At 46.6% G+C, this 19,324-nt stretch overlaps 1 long non-coding RNA gene across 2 annotated transcripts; it reads left to right on the top strand.

The window, feature by feature from the left end:
- Positions 1-6,792: 6,792 nt before the first annotated feature.
- On the top strand, positions 6,793-16,671 carry Gm30725. 2 transcript variants are annotated; one of them, XR_003948944.1, is made up of 2 exons: positions 6,793-7,037; positions 16,227-16,671. It is a non-coding gene; the product is annotated as a predicted gene, 30725 (long non-coding RNA). The 2 variants fall into 2 exon arrangements; XR_003948940.1 differs by lacking the exon at positions 6,793-7,037 and adding an exon at positions 9,577-9,625.
- Positions 16,672-19,324: the final 2,653 nt, after the last annotated feature.

Genomic DNA, 19,324 nt, shown 5'->3' with positions numbered 1-19,324 from the left:
TAAAGGGTAAATCAGAGCAAGCACAAGGTTGAGCACTGTGGCATCGAGCACGATAATTTATCCTAAAACTGTAAGTAGAAGAGCATGTCTTAATGTGCCAGCAAAGAAGACCTGTGTATGGAAGATTTGAACTTGGCAATGAATCAAAGCAGGTTTAGCAGAATAGAACAGACAGAAGGAAGTTGGTTTGAGACTGAGGGGAGCCGCAGACTCAAGGCCCAGAGTGTAACTGAGTCTTCAAGAAGTGGATGAGAAAGGCAAGGGGGTGGGGGTGGGGAGGGAGATGAGGTCAGAGCAGGGGGGGGGGGATGGGACAAGTGGAAGACAGACCTTCTCTCTGTTTTACAGAGGTGTGTGCTCCTAGCTGGGGCACAGTGGGGAGCACTGTTTACCCAAAGGAAAAGTGAATACAAGAAAGATCCGGGCCTAGGAGGTGTCAGAGAGGGAGTAATGAAGAGTATCCTGGCCACCTTGAGGGCGGGGCAGGTGACCTCAGACTTGGTGCAAGGATTAAGGATGGGTAGGTCTGAGGTCACCTGCGTAGGTGAGGGTCCTTCCTTGCTTCCTCTTCTCCTCCCACCAATCTCTCTCTCTCTCTCTCTCTCTCTCTCTCTCTCTCTCTCACACACACACACACACACACACACACACTGGGGAAGGAACACAGGGCTTTTTGCTCTGTACCACTGAGGTGAGCCCATAGCCATCAATTTTCTTGATGAATCAAAAACCAAACCAAACCAACCAACCAAACAAACAAACAAAACCAACCAACTATTTGGAACTGAGTGAGTACTGTGGAGAATTCAAGTTTTTCTTTCTCCTCCTCTGTCTTGCAGTCAAAGCCACATGAATGCCTCATTCTTGAATGTAGTGTAAGTCCCACCCATTGTCCCAACTGAATCCACAGCACCCTGAGAGTCAATAATGCAGAAGGATTGAATCTACAATACTCAGCAAACCTCACCAAGCTAGGGACAGTCTAAGGTCACAGAGGGAACGACTAGATGAGAAGGAACTGGAAACTGCCCTGCCCACTACACCCTTCAGCCAACCACAAGTAGGAGGGAGGGAAGAGGGCAGTGTAAGAATCCATGGGACCATCCGCACCCAGTGAATGATGGGAAATCAAAAGAGCAGGTGCGCTTCGCTGCTTCCGGGTCAGCCCTGCCTGGCAGGTGCATCCCAGGTGCAGATGTTTGCAGACTTGGCCCGGCGTCTGTTCTGGGGGCAGGCAGCCACTCGCCATTGTTCTGCTTGGCTCTTCTTGTGGGGGTGGGGGACTATGAGGTGGGGGTGGGGGTGGGGATCTTTGCTGTCTGCTCTTGAGAGCAAGGAGCCTTTGATTCTGGAGGAGCAAGCTTTTTCCGACTTTGATCTCCCTGGAATAGGGCCTTTGCGAACTCTCTAGAGAGCACTTTACATTTAAAAGCCTCCGAGCCGGCTGTCTCTCTTTGCTCACCTGTGGTGAAGCTCCTTTCCCCGTAGCTCATCCTTCCAGCAGAATGGCCTCTGGGCAAACCTACCTGGGACCAAGTCCCACAGCACAAAAGAGCTCCACCAGCACCTGCAGCCTAGGTCCAGCCAGACATCACCTCCCTCTGTCTTAGGGCTGAAGGGAGCATCCTGTTAATAGCTGAGGAGGGAGAAGAACGGGAAACGGAAGGCTTTGCTCAACTCCTGGAATAGCACAGGGGCGTCTTCAGAGGACATTATCAAGGCAGCTCTGTAGGATGGTCCACATGGGCAGTGCCACCGCCATTCTGTAGATGACAACCCTAAGGCCTACATGATTTCCCCAGAGTTTTTAGGATAAGCTGAAATACACACCTCCAGACCCCCACCCTGACCTCACCTGTCATTCCCCAGCAATGAAAGCCCACTGGGGCCTTCCAGGACACTGCCACCTAGGCTGAGAGGAAGTGGCTTCTCAAGGCTTTCCGAATCCACAGCAACACAGTAGTGAGCCACAGAGTTCACACAGGTCTTGATTGTCCTGTGTAGTGGCAGTTGGGATTGTGAGCCAATGACACAGACTTTCTGAAGTGCTTGATCAACCCTGTGTGCCAGCATCGTGGGAGAACTCACGGACAGGACGTGAAGGAGAGTCTTTTGTAACTGTTGAGTGCTGGAAGCAAGTCGGTGCTTATCTATGGATATCTTTCCTACTTCCATTCACAATCCCACACAACAAGCCACGGGCTGTACGACTAGGGAGCCAAGCAAGGCAAGGGCCAGACTTGTTTCCCTGGGTGTGCACACCTCTCATTTCCTACTGCTGTCCCTTGGGAGAGTAGAGAGGTGGACAGCAGCAGCAGCAGCAGCAACAACAATCGTTTAGAGAGACCTGCTTCTGAAAGTTCTTCCTACCTGCTCTGCACACTCAGTAAACCCTCCTGACAGGGCAAAGAAGCCTAGCAATCTAGCTCTCTGGGAAGGGACCCAACGCATGGGGCTTCTACACTCAAGTGATTTTCCCTAATCAGGGCTGATTACACAGGAGGGTCACAATCACTGAGGCCCACCTGCTACTTTCCACTCCTCCTCCTCCTCCTCCTCTTCCTCCTCCTCCTGCTCCTCCTCCTCCTCCTTCTCTTCCTCCTCCTCCTTCTCCTCCTCCTCCTCCTCCTTCTTCTTCTCCTCCTCCTCCTCCTCCTTCCCATGCCCCACCCTCCAGGACCTTGACCTGGCCCTCCTCTAGGGCTCCATTCTCCACCTGTTCCTATGATTCCTTGGTAAGAGACAGGGGCAAGGGCCTCCCAGAAACCAAATATTGGCCAGGGGCACAGCCCGCATTGACGGTGTCTCCCCGAGGAGAAAGCTGGCTGTTCATGGGAAAGTCCTCGTTAACTGGAAGGACTTGCTTTGCCTTTCTGTATGTTCCCTTTCAGCAGACCAGAACTTCCTGGGGCTGACTACGATTCAGGCTTTGCTGCGTGGGGTCGCGCCATGTTAGCTTTCCATCCCCAAGCCCAGCTTTTCCCAGGTTCCAAGCCAAACCTGCTTACTATTCCTCCTATACACAGGGCTTGCTCCTGTTTCATGTCTCTGCCGATGCTACTCTCCTGCCTCAAATACACTCTGATATTTATAAATCTTTTGCACTTAGCATTTCAAAAGGCTTTTCTGCCTATGATCTCATCCAATTGGATCACATCAGGATCCTCACAGCAACCTGGGGAGCTTTTGCCATTACTATTATTTAAATTACTGCTCTCTGTTACATAGGAGGCACTGAAGCCCAGAGACCCTCAATGACTTGTTCAAAGTCACATCAGTAGTTACGGAGAGAGCTGGAATTACAGCCAAGGACTTTGTGACTCCCTGCCTAGTGCTACCTTGCAGCCCTGTATCAAGTCCTTTTATCACCGCTGGCCCCATCCATGGATGCTTCCGGAAGGTCAGAGCCAACACAGTCCCGGTGACTGTTTCTCTCTGCCCAGCCCTCCCATTGTATCGGTTTATAGCGCCCCAACTTTCTGTTGAAGAACCACCCCACCCCACACCATCAGCTCACCTGATTTTGACAACACCGACCTCATCCCTTGGCCTGTGGGTAAGCACGTGATCAGATTTGGCCAATCAGAGTGGGTCATAGTGATGGGTATCATTGCCATGGTAGTTGCCTTATGTGCTGGGATGAGCAAGTCTGTAAAGTGTAAACCTGGATCCGCATGATGTGAAAGCTGACACTGAGTTCTGAGGACGCGACTCCACATCATAGCCCACTGTCTGTTGCCAGTTGTTGTCTCTTGCCCCCCACAGTGGGGATTTTGTCTCCTGTATTAAAAACAGAACTGTGACAAACTTGACCCCATGGACTTCAGAAAACTCTGTCTTTGGTTTCTGTGTCCACGTTTCTGGACTGCTCATGTGTTGCCCTGAACTTCTGGATGTCAGCGTTACTTTCACTGGTCTCTCTTCTCTCTTCTCTTCTCTTCTCTTCTCTTCTCTTCTCTTCTCTTCTCTTCTCTTCTCTTCTCTTCTCTTCTCTTCTCTTCCTCTCTCTCTCTCTCTCTCTCTCTCTCTCTCTCTCTCTCTCTCTCTCTCTCCTTTGTTATTGGCAGCCTGGGTACAGGCTTGTGCTGGTCCCTTCCTCGCCCTCATAGTGGAAAAAGCAACTTTGTATAAATTAGAATACCTGGTCTGCCTTGTGCCACAGATGAAATATCTTAACTTTTTTGTTTCTTTTCTTTTTGCACAAACACACATGTGCATGTGTGTGGATATTCTTGTATGGGAGTGTGCACACTTGTGTGGATGGCAGAGGCCAACCTCATGCGTCGTTCCTCAGGGGTCATCCACCTTGGTCTTTCACTGTCCTGGGATTTGCCAAGTAGAGCAGGCTAGCTGGCCAGCGAGCTCAGGGACCAGTCTGTCTTCACCTTCTGCACTCTGAGAGTACTAACACACACTACCGCACCTGTTTTTTTGCTTTTGTTTTTCGTTTTTAACTTAGGCCCTAATGCTTGCATTGGAAACACTTTATGGATCAAACCATCTCCCAAGCCCCGAGTTTATTTTCTTAAACTTATTTTCAGAGAGGTTGGTTATGAAAATCAAGTAGAGATTGGTATGCAAAAGTCCTTCGAAGACTACAAGATGTCATGCAAGGGCGTGGGGTAACTTGGGTTAGTGCGTAGGAGGTGATGAGCGAGCTCTTGGTCGCCTAAACTGAAACACAGATGAAAATGGTTGCTGGACTAATCCCATGCACTGCTCAGCTGGCTGAACCCTTTGCCAGTGAGCTGGTTGGTAGCTCGTTGGGCAAGCACTTAGTCTCTGCAGCCTCCCTGTTACAGGTTGTCAGGAGACTTCATCTGCTCATCCTCCACCAGCTGGGGGAGAGGGGAAGGTAGCAATGTCAGCTGCTCCCAGTGAGACTCAATGTGAGCCCAGCTCAAGCACCGTCTCAGGGCAAGAGCTGGTATTGGTGGGAGTATCTACCACGGGGCTCAGGAAGACGAGCACAGGGCTGCAGCTCACTGTGGCAGCTAAAGCAGCTTTCACGCACATCAGCTGTGAGTGAGTGGCTTCAGTTCCTTGCTGGTTCCGGATGATAAAGAACTCCCAAGTTGGAAACTAAGGTCAGTGCTGTTCACAGGCTCCTGGGCGCCTTGCCCTCCTCGGATTCCTGGCCGATCACCCATCCACCCAGGAGAGCAGCATGCAGAGAGTTTGAAAATGCCCCAAGGAAAAGCTGTTAAGTCCCTTCATGCGGAAGACCAGAAGGACGGAGGGTAGAGACTAAGTATTATGATGCTGGCTCTCAACCTCTTCCTCGCCCTCTTCCCCTCCCCCATCCCTCCCCCTCTCTTTTCCACCTATTGTTTCTTGATCACTTTCTGTGTAAGACCCTCAATGAGCATGTAAATGTGTTATGTCATTTACTAGTCTGCTTAGCCATCTGAAAGAGGTCCTATTTACTTCCTATTACAAGAAGTTTAAATAACCTACAGAGGTCACATTGCTAACTAAACAGAAAAAAAAAAAAGTAGATCCTAAACATCATTTGTCTTCACTCCAGGGTCTAAGCTCTTATAAGTTACTGTCTGTGACTATTCTGAGACTCTAGAATGGTCACACCCATTTTCAAATGACAGGCATCAAGTTGCACTGTCTAATAGCAAACACTTATAAATTTATGTCACATAAGACCATAAATTCACAAGAATCAGGTGTCAAGTGCTAGTCTTTCCTGCATTTTTGTAGAGAAAAGGAAAAGGGGAAATGTCATGTTGGTGGATGGATAGATGGATGGATGGATAGAAGGATGGGGGAGATGTACTAAATCATTCTAGGAAGGTTCTACTCTAAATGGAACAACAAAGCATAGAGATATGAAAACCTTTTTCAAAAGCTGTAACAGTAAAGCCCCTACTGCAACAACAACAACAAGAAAATTCCATTATTGTTGACAAACAAGTGACAGATTTGTTGCTGTTTTCCGGTAGAAGATGTGTGCACACCTTTGCATTCACACAGCATATATGCCTTGTACTCACCCATGTTCTCCCTTGTGACTTGCTATCTTGCTTTCTCTGTGAGAAGGAGCATGGGCCTTGGTCTCACCCAGAATCCATCTTCCGTGCCCTTGGCACAGAGGGTGGCATGGAAGAGTCTGAGTGAGCAGTGGTTTACGATGATTGATGGTGGCTTCTAGAACATTCTCAGCAGGTTAGCGACCCACAGCTTCCTCAATTTTTACTTAATTAGCTTCCTCTTTTCTTCAGCTTATCCCAGAGGAAGCAGTTTTCTGCTTCTAAGAAATGTTTCACCAGGTCCCACCCTTGTGGATGAGTTTTGGTGAGAGAAGCAGTAAATTACCTTAGGCTGATTTTTTTTTTCTTTTTTGTCTCTTCCCACTTCCTCCTTCCCAAGTTCAAAGTCATCCACAACTGTCTTGGTTCTACCTTACCTGGGGGAATCCGAAAGCTCAAGGGGACGTGCTCTTTGGTAACCATACCACTCCTCTGAGTTTAGCAAGCACAAGTGAACTTCTCCTTGAACTGTTTCCATGACATGGGGACAGAGGAAGATGTTCTGAGCATGCTCAGAGCTAACTTGCCTCTGCACACCTCTGCTAAGGATAGGCTAAACTTAGTTGTTTCTGTTTCTAAAGCTCCTGGAAACTGGGTGAAGTTGCTGTATTATATAGTATAATGTTGTCCTTTTAACTCACCATCCCACTGTCCTTCTCTCTAGTTGAAGGGATATTTGTGTTACATGAAATCTGTTCATTCGGAATTCAGCTCCAGGCTAACTGAAAAAAACGAGGAGAGTTCTATGGTAGCCTCTGCCTCCCTTTCCTAAGCAATCCCTCCCATACACCTTATGAATGATTCAGGTGCAACCACAGCTGCCTGTGTCTGGCTCCAGGTAGCTTCTTGAAAGCAGATCTTCCTTGAGTTGGGAAGTTCCCCAGACTACGGACAGTTTTCCCTCTAATTAATGTTCCCTTTTCTACTAAGTTGAGAGACGAGGAGAAAAGGAGACAACTAGAGAGAAGGCGCGGACTGGGATGCATCACCTTGCAGGTCAGTGGCTCTCAATGGACATGTCACGGTGGGTGCTGGCTTCCTGTCCAAGTGTTCATCCTCTCCCTGGCTCCTGAAGACAGAATGGTGTGGGAACACACCCGAGGCTCCTCATCCCCTCTCTTCCTGGACTTCAGAGAGAGAGATCTGGGCCAAACCCTGCACAAGTGGCTGGACACTTGGCTGGCACAGAGGAATGACCAAGGTCTGTGTGTCCTTCAGAGATCCTGCCTCTGGCTAGGATGTGGCTCAGTGGTGAAGTGCTTGCCCAGTCACTCGTGAGCTTCCTCCTTGTTTGCTTCTCTTCACTCCTTTCGTATTTCTTTCTTTCCTCAGGCCTATGGTAGCTCTAGGTCACTCTCAACCCACCCCTGCTGGCTATGAGAACAAGCTCTGAAGTCCCACAGGGTCTCAGACTAAGCCACCTTCACCCCAGACCGGCCCCTTCTCTGCTGTTTATTTGAAGATCTGGATTCCCCCACAGGACTATCATATGGGATCCTGTTTAATTTTATTTTCTGACACTGAAGTTGTTACTTACTGCACCTACCCACTGGCGCATGGTGTGCTGGGGACAGAAGAGTCTGCAATGTTGGCCAAGACTGTCTGTCTTTTATCCCTAAAGCAGGTGGTCATTGTGTCCCATTTCATTGGTGGAAGCTTGATTTCTGATGCAATTGGGTAGTATGAAGAGGAGTAGTATGAAAAGGTAGTACGAAGGGGAGAGGTTTAGAGGAATGTGGTCTCTTGTTGGACTAACTGCTTTGGTAGGAAAAAGGAACAAACATGGTCAGAGGAGAGGGCATTCTGTATGCTAGGGAGTCCACATCCACAGGCCCATAAAACCCCTTTGTAGTTCTGAAGACTTCAAGAATCTTTATATGCAAATTCAAGTCCTCACAAGTCCTCAGTTAACTATGAGACCTCCCTGGGAGCCAAAGGATGGGGTTCTAAGAAAGACCTTACCAGAGCACACTCTTAAGTGTGTGGGCTCCCAGGGAGCCACAGAATAGCTGCTGTGGAGTGACCTGCAGAGCCAGGGGCATGAAAGGCAGTGATATAGACCCAAGGCGTTGATGCAGGACCAGGCCTCCCAGCTGAGGCTTCTAATCTGTTTCCTCTTCCTCACCACCTACATGGCTTGGAGCAGGAAAGCAGTCTCAGGGAAAGGCCCTTCCCTCCTCCCCCTGTTTTACCTCCCATTTCCAAGTGCTGTCCTCTCTGGCTTCTCCCAGACCCACAACTGCACACACAGGCTGTCTCAGGAGCCCTGCACCTGTTTCCTCTGCAGCTGCTCCAACAGTTTGGGTTTGCCGTTTTCCACAGAATCCTGGGCGGTTCACCTGAGTTTACTTGGTCTCTCTAGCCAGGCAGCCTAGTCCTCCAAGGCATCTAGTTCTTCACTTTTGTTTCTTACCACAATGCTCAGTAAGGGGTGCAGGAAAACCACCTTGCATTTCTTCATCTATGAAGCTCCAATGTGCTCTTTCTACCCAGTAGGCCATTTTCCGGATAGTGGGAAATCGGTCGAAAGGCAGAAAAGGAACCCAGACCCAGATGCCCGGTCCCCTCAGTTCCTTCCAGACTGCTCCAGCTCAGCAGTTCCAGGCATGGAACTGGGTCTGGGGGACCCCCTGCAGTGTGGCCCAAGCTCACTCATGGGCTAACCAAAGCATGTGTGTGCTGGTTTCCTAGGGCACAGCAAAGGGAGCATTGTCTATCCTGTGGTTTACAGCCTGGAATTGAAGACAGGCATGTGGGGTTGCCAACCTTGATGCCACCTGTGGCCTACCACCACGTATCATTACAGTTTTTGGTCTCTCAAAAAAAAAAAAAAAAAAAAAAAATATATATATATATATATATATATATATATATATATATATTTAAAACAAGTCTCACCATGTAGCCCTGGCTGGCCTGAAACTCACTATATAGACTCCTAGCCTTGAACCAATAGCAATCTACCTGTGCGAGAACTAAAGTAAAGGCACTCACCACTACTCTTGACCTTGGGGATTTCTTCATCTCTGTGAGTTTTATTTTTCTTTTAACTCCGTTGGAAAAGAAGAATGAAAGTCAGGTACCATGTAGCTTTGTGGAAGGTGGTGTTCTAGTTTGCTTTTCTGTTGTTGCAACAAATACTTGAACCAAAAACAACGTGGCAGGAAAAGGCTTATTTGGCTTATATTTCCAGGTCAGAGTCCCATCACTGAAGGATATTAGGACAGGGACTCAGCAGGAATTGAAGCAGAACCCATGAAGGAATATGCTCATTGGCTTCCTCTTGCATGGTCTCTTGCTCAACCAGCTTTCTTCTATCACCCAGGCCCACCTGCCTAGGGGTGGTGTCGCCCATAGTGGGTTGAGCCCTTCTATATCAACTAGCAATAAAGCCAGTGACCCAAAGACATGATTCCAGGCTAATTGGATCAAAGAAATTCTGTAATTGGGGGTTCCCTTTTGTAGGCAACTCTAGTTTGTGTCACAATGACAGTACAGCTGGTAACTGGAGTCATAGTTGAATGTTCACACAGGGGCTAGCCAGCAGAGTGTACACTCAGAAATGTCAGCTGCCCAAGGACAGGGTAAGTCCTTCTACATTGATGACTGCCCCAGTTACTCCTGGATCCTGCTCACCTTTCCTTCCATGTGCTGGAGAAGATACCAGAAGGACAGGAGGCTGCAAGGGGAACCCTCTCCTTCTGAAGGTGCCCATTATGAGAGTCTCCAGTTCCCTTCTTACAGAGAGCCAGCAAACTCTGGCAACACACAGTCTCCCCTCATTCCTGCAGAAGCCTCTGAGGTGTCTGTCCCATGCCCTGATCCACACAGCCAGTCTCTAACTGGAGGACCCAGTTCCAACTGCAAGTTTCCAGCCAGACCTGTGCAGTTTGTTTTATGAGATGACCCTCGAACGGCCAGGCCAGTCCTTGGGCACATGCTTATCCCCTTATCTTTGGGCTTTGGTTTCCTGTCTGAAACACATCCCTTTTGGGAGACCTTAGGTTTCTGGTAAAGAGGTCTCTCAGTCATACATTATACATTTGTGCAGTGGGACTGGCAAGTGAGCTGGTAAGTGCCCATTAAAACAGATTTTATAAATACTTCAGGTAGAATTTTATACCGGATTTTATCTGTGTGAGACTTCTGCTTTCTGGATAGCTACTTTTCTAAGGAAATACATATCTATATTCCTTTTTAGTTGAACCTGGGCAGAGAAGTCTCCATCTTTACAGCACTGTTTAAACTGTGGTTGACCCTGGAGCCTACATCCAATTACTCTGAGTTCTAATGATGGGGTTGGGAGGGGTAGACTCCAAAAGCAAAATGGCCCTAGGGAATTTTTTTTTCCTTCCTAGTACTGGGCTCTGGAGAGTAATAAAGGAAGCAGAGGCTGGGTTCTGGGAAGGGACTGTTCCCTGTTAAGCTGAGAGGAAGTAAGTTTATCAGGACCCAGTCTTTATCAGGAGGAATCTTCCGCAGGCTGCAGGCTTTGACCTTCTGGCTGCAGAGCTTTGCCAAGGGGCAGGAAGCCTCAGGGTCAAGTGAGAAGTTAGCAGAAAGCTTACTTTTGCTTTCTCAAGGCTTTCTGCTTTCCTTCCAAGGCTGGTGCTGGCACATGCCAAACTCTCTGCCCTGTGGACTTGTAAGGACATTGGGATGTGCTACGGAAGGCAAATATGCTTAAAATCCTCTGGCATCCAAGGCCAGATGCCTCCAGATACATCTCCACCAGTCTCTGGTCTTTTCTTCTTCTTTTCTCTGTTAGGATTTGATCTGGAATGTTCCCCCAAAGGATGTTGTGTTAAATGTCATGTGTTCCTCAGCTTGGCACCAGTAGGAAACAGTCTTTAAATGACGGAGCCCTGGGAGGTTTCAGGCGAAGGGTGAGTTAGTAGGGGATCCGTAGATAAGGAGGTCAGGCATAGACTTCCTTAAGAGAACCACTTTCTTGCTCCTGGGGAAATGGCTTAGAGGAAAAAGCATGTCCCGTGGTGAATGCCTGGGTGAGGTGTAAGAAAAGTGGGAGGACCCAGGAGCTTTATAAAAAACGCCTAACCCAGCACCTGCTGACTCCCGAATCTGGTGCCTCTCCCTCCCCACAGTCCCGTGAAAGGGATTGTAGGATATCCATCTTTTCTCCCCTTGTTTTTGATTTTAATCATCCTGAGATGAGCAGTTCGCTCCATCCCACGCTCCCCGCCCAACGCACTAATTTGCCACAGGCCCCCCAGTCATCAGTGCCAACTAATCATGGATCTAAACATGCAAAAACCAAGCCCAAATATGCCTTTCCCTTCTAAGTTACTACCTCAGGTGCTCCCTACAGTGATGGAGAACCGAGTAGAACATTTCCAGTTACTCTAGTCAAACAGGGAGAGAGACGCTGGGAGTTCCTCCCTCCTCCCTCCTCCCCCCACCCCCTTCCTGTAGTCTAGCTTGAAGCCATGTTGAGGGACAAGCATGAATTCAACCCACCACACATCAAACCTCTATCTCCTCCTCTGTGAATAGATCTCCTCCCTCGGCCACTTGCTTACTGCCTTGTACCTGAATCGCCAATCCCCTGAGACTGGGCTTGCTTTTAGGATATATTCTTAGCGTAGAGGCCCCAGCAGTCAGTGGCTGGTAAGAAACAGAGCAGTTACTATCAAGTCCCTCCTCCTGAGAAGGGAAGAGGGAACAACCACTCTGAGTTATCACTGAGCCAGAAATCTAGAGTCCTCAGGCTGCCGAGACCTGGCTCCCAGCAGCACCCCCAACTCCATCTCTTTGGAGGGTCCCTTTTGCCTGTTCTCTTTCAAAGAGGACACTGAGAAGAATTCCTTGGTGAGCATCTAGAGCTTTGCAGCCCACACCCTGTTGGCATCCTGGTGCCATTACCTTATGGTTCAAACAGTAATGTCTATATTTCAAAAGAAACAGTTTGCCTCTAATCTGTCTGCGCCCAGGGGAAAAAGACCTGAGTGGAGTCTGCAAATCCTTCTGTCTGGCCTCTGGTCCTACCTCGCTCAGGCTCTCTATTCAGTGCCCTCTGCCTTGAGACAGTTGGGAACGATAGCTTGGCCGGGGACACCGTCCACAATCTGATTTTCCCAGCAGCATTGTTACAATAGGCATGAGTGTCCCCTTTGTCCAAGATGAGCGCTTCACAGGAGGCGCTGGGAGAGGCACCTGCCACTGCCATCAATCCTATCCCTTGCTCATCTCCGGCCTCAGCCTCCCTCCTGCTCGCTGTGTCTAAGAGCCCTGAAAGGCTCCAGGACACTGGACTCTCTACTAATCATTTCAGATCTCGGGGTACAGACAGAGGCGCAGGCAGACACACAGCACCTCTCTCGGGCAGGCTGTCTCCCCCCAACCCCATCTGTTCTCAGATAAACCAGCTTTGGTTTGAGCTTCTCTCTCTCCCATCTCATCTGCAAGAAATGGAAATGATGTCACATTTTTAAACTTCACCCAGCATTTTATTCCATTCTACAGACACTGTGTGCACATGGCTGCCACCCTGGGGTTCAGGCTGTGACAATCTGGCATATACCTTACAACTTTATGACAAGTGTGTCTACTGCTCTAGACTGGCCTCCTTTGGTCCATCTTTGTGTTCTCTTCTAGCAGCCTTTTGGAGGGTCAGATTCACATGCATTTTTCTATCATTTCTATAATTTTGGATCATGTCCATGTATAGGAGGATAGACTCCCCGAACAATAGTAATTTAATTTGTTTATTTATAAAGGAGAAAAAAAATAAAGAGAACAAATATGAGGTGACAGAATTCTGCACCATCTTAGTTAACACGTGGATGTTCTTCGAGTATTTATTGAGCATCTGTATTTGAGGCTCCGAGGAGGCAGTAAAACAGAAAAAGATATGTTGTCCCAAACTCCCAAACTTACAACGGTGTGATAAAGGCTTCACATGTCCGAGGCGTACAGAATCATGGCAGCCGGCTTACACTGGGAGGCCCCAGAAGGCTGAAACCCCACAGTGAATGCACATCCCATGAGGCCGAGGTTCTGCCTGAGTTGTTCCTTGCTGTGTCCGTAATTTTATTGGAAAGTTAGCCACTTAGTAGACATGCAGGATATGTTTGTTGAATGAATAGTAGTGACCCTGCTAAGAATCACGAAAGATGAGTAAGAAGCACTGTCACGAAGGGGTCACCATTCTCATCAGACACAGGGTAGCAGTGGAGTAGGCATAGTTGGGAGTGGCGGAGAAGGATTGCTTTTAATTCATGTTGTCAGAACTACAATGGAATTTGAAGATTCCAGAAGTCACAAGCAATAAATTCCTATGGTTCATATACTGCTCGGTCTGTGATCATCTGTTACAGCAGCACAGAACAGACTAACACACAGACACCAGGTCTGGGTCTTGCCTGAGGGCTGAGACTGAATCTAAAATGAACTGTCACCCACTGGGACTGTGCCTGTCCTGATCAAAGCAGAACGCTACCAAGTCAAGAGTGAAATCTTTCCCTCCACCTCCCAGTCCTCGTTGCTAGTACTCGTCGTTTCTCCCACAAATCTGATTAATGTGCTTAATCTTCTGGGTTTTTTTTTTCTTAACTTTTGGCACAGTATTTTAATAATAACCTTAGTCACCCCTCCCCCACCTCTGCCACCTCTGAATATTGTCACATGTTCTTTTTTGTTTGTTCTATTGATATAGTTCATAAATTTTAATAGTGTTCTCAAAGCTTTATGTCTTGATACATTCACTAGAAACGACATTTCTTGGCTCTATGGGAAGCTAACATCTCTCACTCCCCCTCCCCCTTCTAGCTCTCTCTGACCCCCTGGTAATGTCATTTCTTTTGTTTGTCACATGTACGTGGTGATGGATAGCTGTATTTCAGTTTTTCTGAGATGTATTAAAAGTTTGAGCCAGACGGCTAGAGAGCAAATAGCATTTATCTATTTTAGAGTTCAGATTAGGCCAATATTTTATCAACCAGAGTTTCTGGTTACCTTTCATTCTTACTGTTGGCCAAAAGCAAAACAAAACTAAAGACAAAGTATCAAACCAAACCAAACCAAACCAACCAAACCAACCAAACCCATCTGTCTGTTTCATTCTTCATAGGAGATGGTTGCCTTCTTACCTTGTGTGTTGCTCTGTATGAAAGCAGTGTGTACCTACATCTTAGGATAAAGTAGAACAATGTGGGGTGTGGAGGCAAGGTCTCTGCACCACGGAGGATAAGGAGGAAAATCTGGGCAGGCTTCCCAGGGAAACACGAATATATAACAGGACTTGAGGAGGAATCTTCATGTATGTGTGTGCAATGTATGTGTGTGTGTGTGGACTGTGTGCAGTATGTGCAGTGTGTTCAGTGTGTGTATGTGCAGTGTGTGTGCACTGTGTGTGTTTAGTGTGTGTGTGTTCTATGTGTATATATGCAGTGTGTATGCAGTGGGTACAGCATGTGTGAGCAATGTGTGTGCAGTGTGCATATGTACAATGTGTGCGCTATGTGTTTAATGTATGTGTGTGCAGTGCATGTGTACTATGTGTGTTCAGTGTGTGTTGCATTTGTGTGCAGTGGGCATGTATACAGTGTGTGTATTGTGTGTGCAGTGTGTGCAATGTATGTGTGCACAGGCGTGTATTTATGGAGGGTGGGGGTGGTCTTCAGGTTCTCCCTCAATCATTCTCCACTCTGTCTTTTGAGGCAAGATCTTCTCATTAAACCAAGGACCTGCGATTTCAGCCAGGCTGTCTGCCAGAGTGTTCTGCCTAGGGGCTCTATCTGCCTACCATTCCTGGCCCCCTCAACGTGGGGTTACAGTCACTCCCTGCTGTTTGGGTTTTATGTGGGTGCTAGGATCTGAACTCTGGTCTTCATGCTGTGCAGCAAGTACTTTACCCACTGAGACATCTCTCAGCCCCCAGGGATTAGGATCTTGGTGGAACAATGTAAGGAAGTGTTTGGAAGTCCCACAGACCAATGACACTAAAGAAAGTGTGTCCCTGGGATGATGCCTGCAAGTTTCAGCCAGATCTGATGTTCCCGGATCTGGTCTTCTCTTTGTTCTGAGCCCAGACATCTCAGCTCTCAACCTCTTCTCCAGCTACCCCAACCTTCTCCCAACTCCCAGTATGGCCATGCTTTGTTAGCCAAGGTTGATATGTGTCATTTATGGTCACGGCCTTTGGATAATATGGATGCTGGTACCAGGAGTGCTGAGAGGAACAGGTCTTGGTTGGTTATCTGACCTAAATAGCACTTCAGACAAGATTAGCCCTGATATGCTCAGATGGAAATCTGACTTCATGTGATATCATGGTGGAAATCAGTTTTTAAACAGGGAGAGGTTACTGTATGGGCCCTAGCAGATAGGAGAGGTGCCTGTTTTGTTACACTTGGGACTTACTACCATGTTCATTTATGTTATATTATCGTTTTGCAAGCAAGAAAACCTGAGTTCAGTACCCAGAACCAACACAAGAAACTAGGCATGTTTATGTTCCTATAAACATGTGCCTGAGATAGACACCTACTTGTATTATTGTTCTATCGTCTGTCTGGCCTGGACAGAAAAGGTAGGCTTTCCACTACTGTGATATTGGCTTAAATTCCTAAATTTCTCTTTTTCTTGAAATCTATGTTACAATGAATCTCAGCGTTTAACATTTCAAATTGTCCTTCCTTGCTTTGTATTTATTTTTGGCCAGAATTCTCCCTTTTCTGAACTTGTTTAGTCTGTTTTCATCTGTGGAGTATATTACTGCATAAAACTGAGTTTTGTTATAACTTCCCCCTTTAGATAAGTGAAACACACATATTTTAATATAACAAATTTATAGTTTTTGTTTGGTCACATTATTCCCATTTTTCTATCTGTATTTAAAGTTTGGCATTATGATATTCATTAGCTTTTGCATCTTGCTTTTCCGAGATCTAGGAGGCTCACTTTATCCTCCAGTGGCCACTATGACACTCTGGTGCTCTTGACCTTCTGGTGTTTTGATCACGAGGACCAGTGACTAAATGACTATTATTTCTTCTTGTTCCCTAGCATGTCTCCTTTCTTTCCTTACTAGCTCCTCACCAATGGGATCTTCAGTATTCACCTTGTATGGCTGAGCATCCCAATCCAGATGCTGTAGGAACTGTGCAGCTTGCCCTTTCCCCTCATTAAACTCTCTTTCCTCTTATTGTTTTATATTCTCTACAGTGTAACCAGCTGGATTGTTTCTACACACTGGATCAACACTGTAACCAGCTGGATTGTCCAACAATGTAACCAGCTAGATTGTTTCTACACACTGAACCAACAATGTAACCAGCTGGCTTGTCCAACAATGTAACCAGCTGGATTGCTTCTACACACTGAACCAACAATGTAACCAGCTAGATTGTTTCTACACACTGAACCAACAATGTAACCAGCTGGATTGTCCAACAATGTAACCAGCTGGATTGCTTCTACACCCTGGACCAACAATGTTGGCATCTGGTTTGTTGCTAAAGCTCTGGACTTGGTTTTTCTTGATTATGTATTTAACACTGCTATCATCTTACTTTTGAGGTTTTCATCTTAAGATGTTTTCTCTGTAACTAGGTATACACAGTTCAGCACATTCTAAAACATTTGAACCATTGGGGTTTCAGTCCTTAAATGCCATTTAAATATTGCTTCCTTGTCTTCTGGGGCTGAATGTGAGGAGACATGAGATAGGATCTATAGTTTGTTCCCAGGAAATTCTATCTGTTGCCCTGGAACTGGAGTTGTGGATGATTGTAAGCCACTGTGTGGGTGCTGGGAATTGAACCTGGGTCCTTTGCAACAACAGCAAGTGTTCTTAACCACTATGCCCTCTACCAGCACCAAACTATTGCCTGCTTTCAGGTTTTATCAAGGCAGAGGGGAGGGAGACTACAATTATATGAATATTGAACTTATTTTCTATTTTTCCTGTATCATTGCATGTGCGTATGTGCATGCATGCATCAATATGTGTACCATGTATGTATGCACATGTATGTGAAGACCTGAGGACAACTTTGGTGGCATCCCTCAGGTGTTATTCATCTGCATTTTAAGATAGTTTCTCTCAGGTTAAGTGAAACCCCAGGTATATGCTTTTCTCCATCTCTGAGGCCCTGGGATTATAAACACATGCCAGCACGCCCAGGGTTATACATTGCTTCTAGGGACTCATCTTCCATCTTCTCACCTGTAAGGCAAGCACACCATAGACTGAATCATAACCCCTGAGCTCCTTCTCTCCCTCTCTCTCTTGAGAGAAATTATCATGCGGTCAACTGCTCAGGTTACAGAATGAGCCATCACACCTGAGTTTTTGGGTTTTGTTTTGTTAGTTTCCACATTTAGAGTTTTATTTTAACTGTGTGTGTGTGTGTGTGTGTGTATTTAACACCAGGTTTTCTTTATTTCTTTTTTGTTTTTTACTTATATTGGATGCTGTTAATTTCTTTTACTAGTATATTCTCATGTATGTGTGTGTGTGTGGGGGGGGGGGTTACATGTATGTGTGTATGTGATAACTCTTCACCTTATATATTGAAGCAGGATGTCTTGTTGAACCTGGACGTCACCATTTTCCTAGGGTTCACTAGTTTTTCTGGAGGACTCCCTGTCTCTGTATCCTGAGTGTTGGGTTTACAGGCGAGCCACCATGCTTACCTGGCCTACCCACGTTCTAGAGATCCAAACTGTGGTCCTTACGGTTTCACGGCAAGCGCTTTAACCACAGGGGCATCTCCTTGAGCTATTTCGACCCTCTTTATAATGTTCATTTTCTGTAGCCTGGAGAACTTTTGAGACCTTTCCCACCCCACCCCACCCCACCCAATTTAAGATGTATTTCTATGGTAGTTTGTTTAGATTTTTTATTTTCCCTTCTAATGTTAAAAGAAACCAGATACTTTATCACATTTTTATATGGAAAAAATTTTTAACTAAACCAATGAAATCCTGATTCCAGAATGCAGAAAACCCCTGTTTCATTTCTTTCTACTGCTCTGCCACTGTTTCTCCATGAGTTTCGTGATTCTGGTTTGTGATCTTGCTTCCTGCCTGTTCCAGGCAGTCACTGTTTGTAACCAGAACTGACCATCCTTTCTCAGGGTATGCTACTTGCTTCTTGGATGCCTTTGTTTTGTTGCTTTTGCAACTCTTTTTAAATTACTATTTGTGTTTGTTCATTTGTGTTTTCCTGGAGTAGTATTTGCTTTCTGGGGAGTGAGGAAGGGTGTGTGTGCGTGTGCATGTGCATGTGTGTGACCAAGACTAGCTCTTCCCTGAAAGAGACAGATAGATGATAGATAGATAGATAGATAGATAGATAGATAGATAGATAGATAGTCATAGAGATGACAGAGAGGAGAGAGCTATAATGAGCCTTTCTCGGGAGAATGGCTCCTAGCTCAGCTTCCTCTTCAACTCTACACTAGAGCCAGTTAGAGCTTTAGAGCCCCTACCAATTGTTGCAAACCATAAACATAACAGGCTTCACACACAACTTCTTCCTTCCCCCAGGCCACTTGGTTTCTGAGTCTCATATCTTGCTCCAAATCTCCTCCTCTAAGTTTTTCTTCACACCTGACTAAACTGTTCTAACTAGACCCAAAGTATACTTCTGTCCACCTTGGAGGGTAGTGGTAATTTGTCAATATTGACCGGGCACTTCATATCAAACTGCCTTAGTGATGAGCCGAACTCTCAATTTGTTAGCCATGTAACCTTCTACAAATGACTTGACCTCAAGTGCCTTCATCAGAGGAGTCTATGTGTTAGGTGTGTCTGCCATAGCATGCATGGTAGATGAGACCACACACATACACATCTAAGCACAATGCTTGCACTCCAGCAAATCTAGTATCAATGCTAGTAGCCCCACCCCACCAATGGAAATGTAATCAGTCAGATTTGAATATAGCCCTTACTGTTCTTCCTCTACCATGTGGGTTCCAGGGATCTAATTCAAATCTTCGTGGTTGGTAGCAAGCACCTTTACAGGTGGACCCCTCTCCCCAGCCCAAATGACGGCTGAAGTTTTCTCATACAATTGCATTGCTGGATTCCAGGCTGGTTTTGACTAATTCAAAAAGCACATACACTACCCAGATGATTCCCCTTGAGTAAGATGCCTTTGTCTCAAAGATCTTTGTACATTTAGAAGGAGGAGGAGGAGGGAGAAGGGGAGGAGAAAGAGGAGGAGGAGGAGGAGGAGGAGGAGGAGGAGGAGGAGGAGGAGGAGGAGGAGAAGAAGAAGAAGAAGAAGAAGAAGAAGAAGAAGAAGAAGAAGA

Source organism: Mus musculus, chromosome 1 (assembly GCF_000001635.26).
Source record: "Mus musculus strain C57BL/6J chromosome 1, GRCm38.p6 C57BL/6J".
NCBI lineage: Eukaryota > Metazoa > Chordata > Mammalia > Rodentia > Muridae > Mus > Mus musculus.
This window is presented reverse-complemented; position numbering and strand designations above follow the sequence as displayed.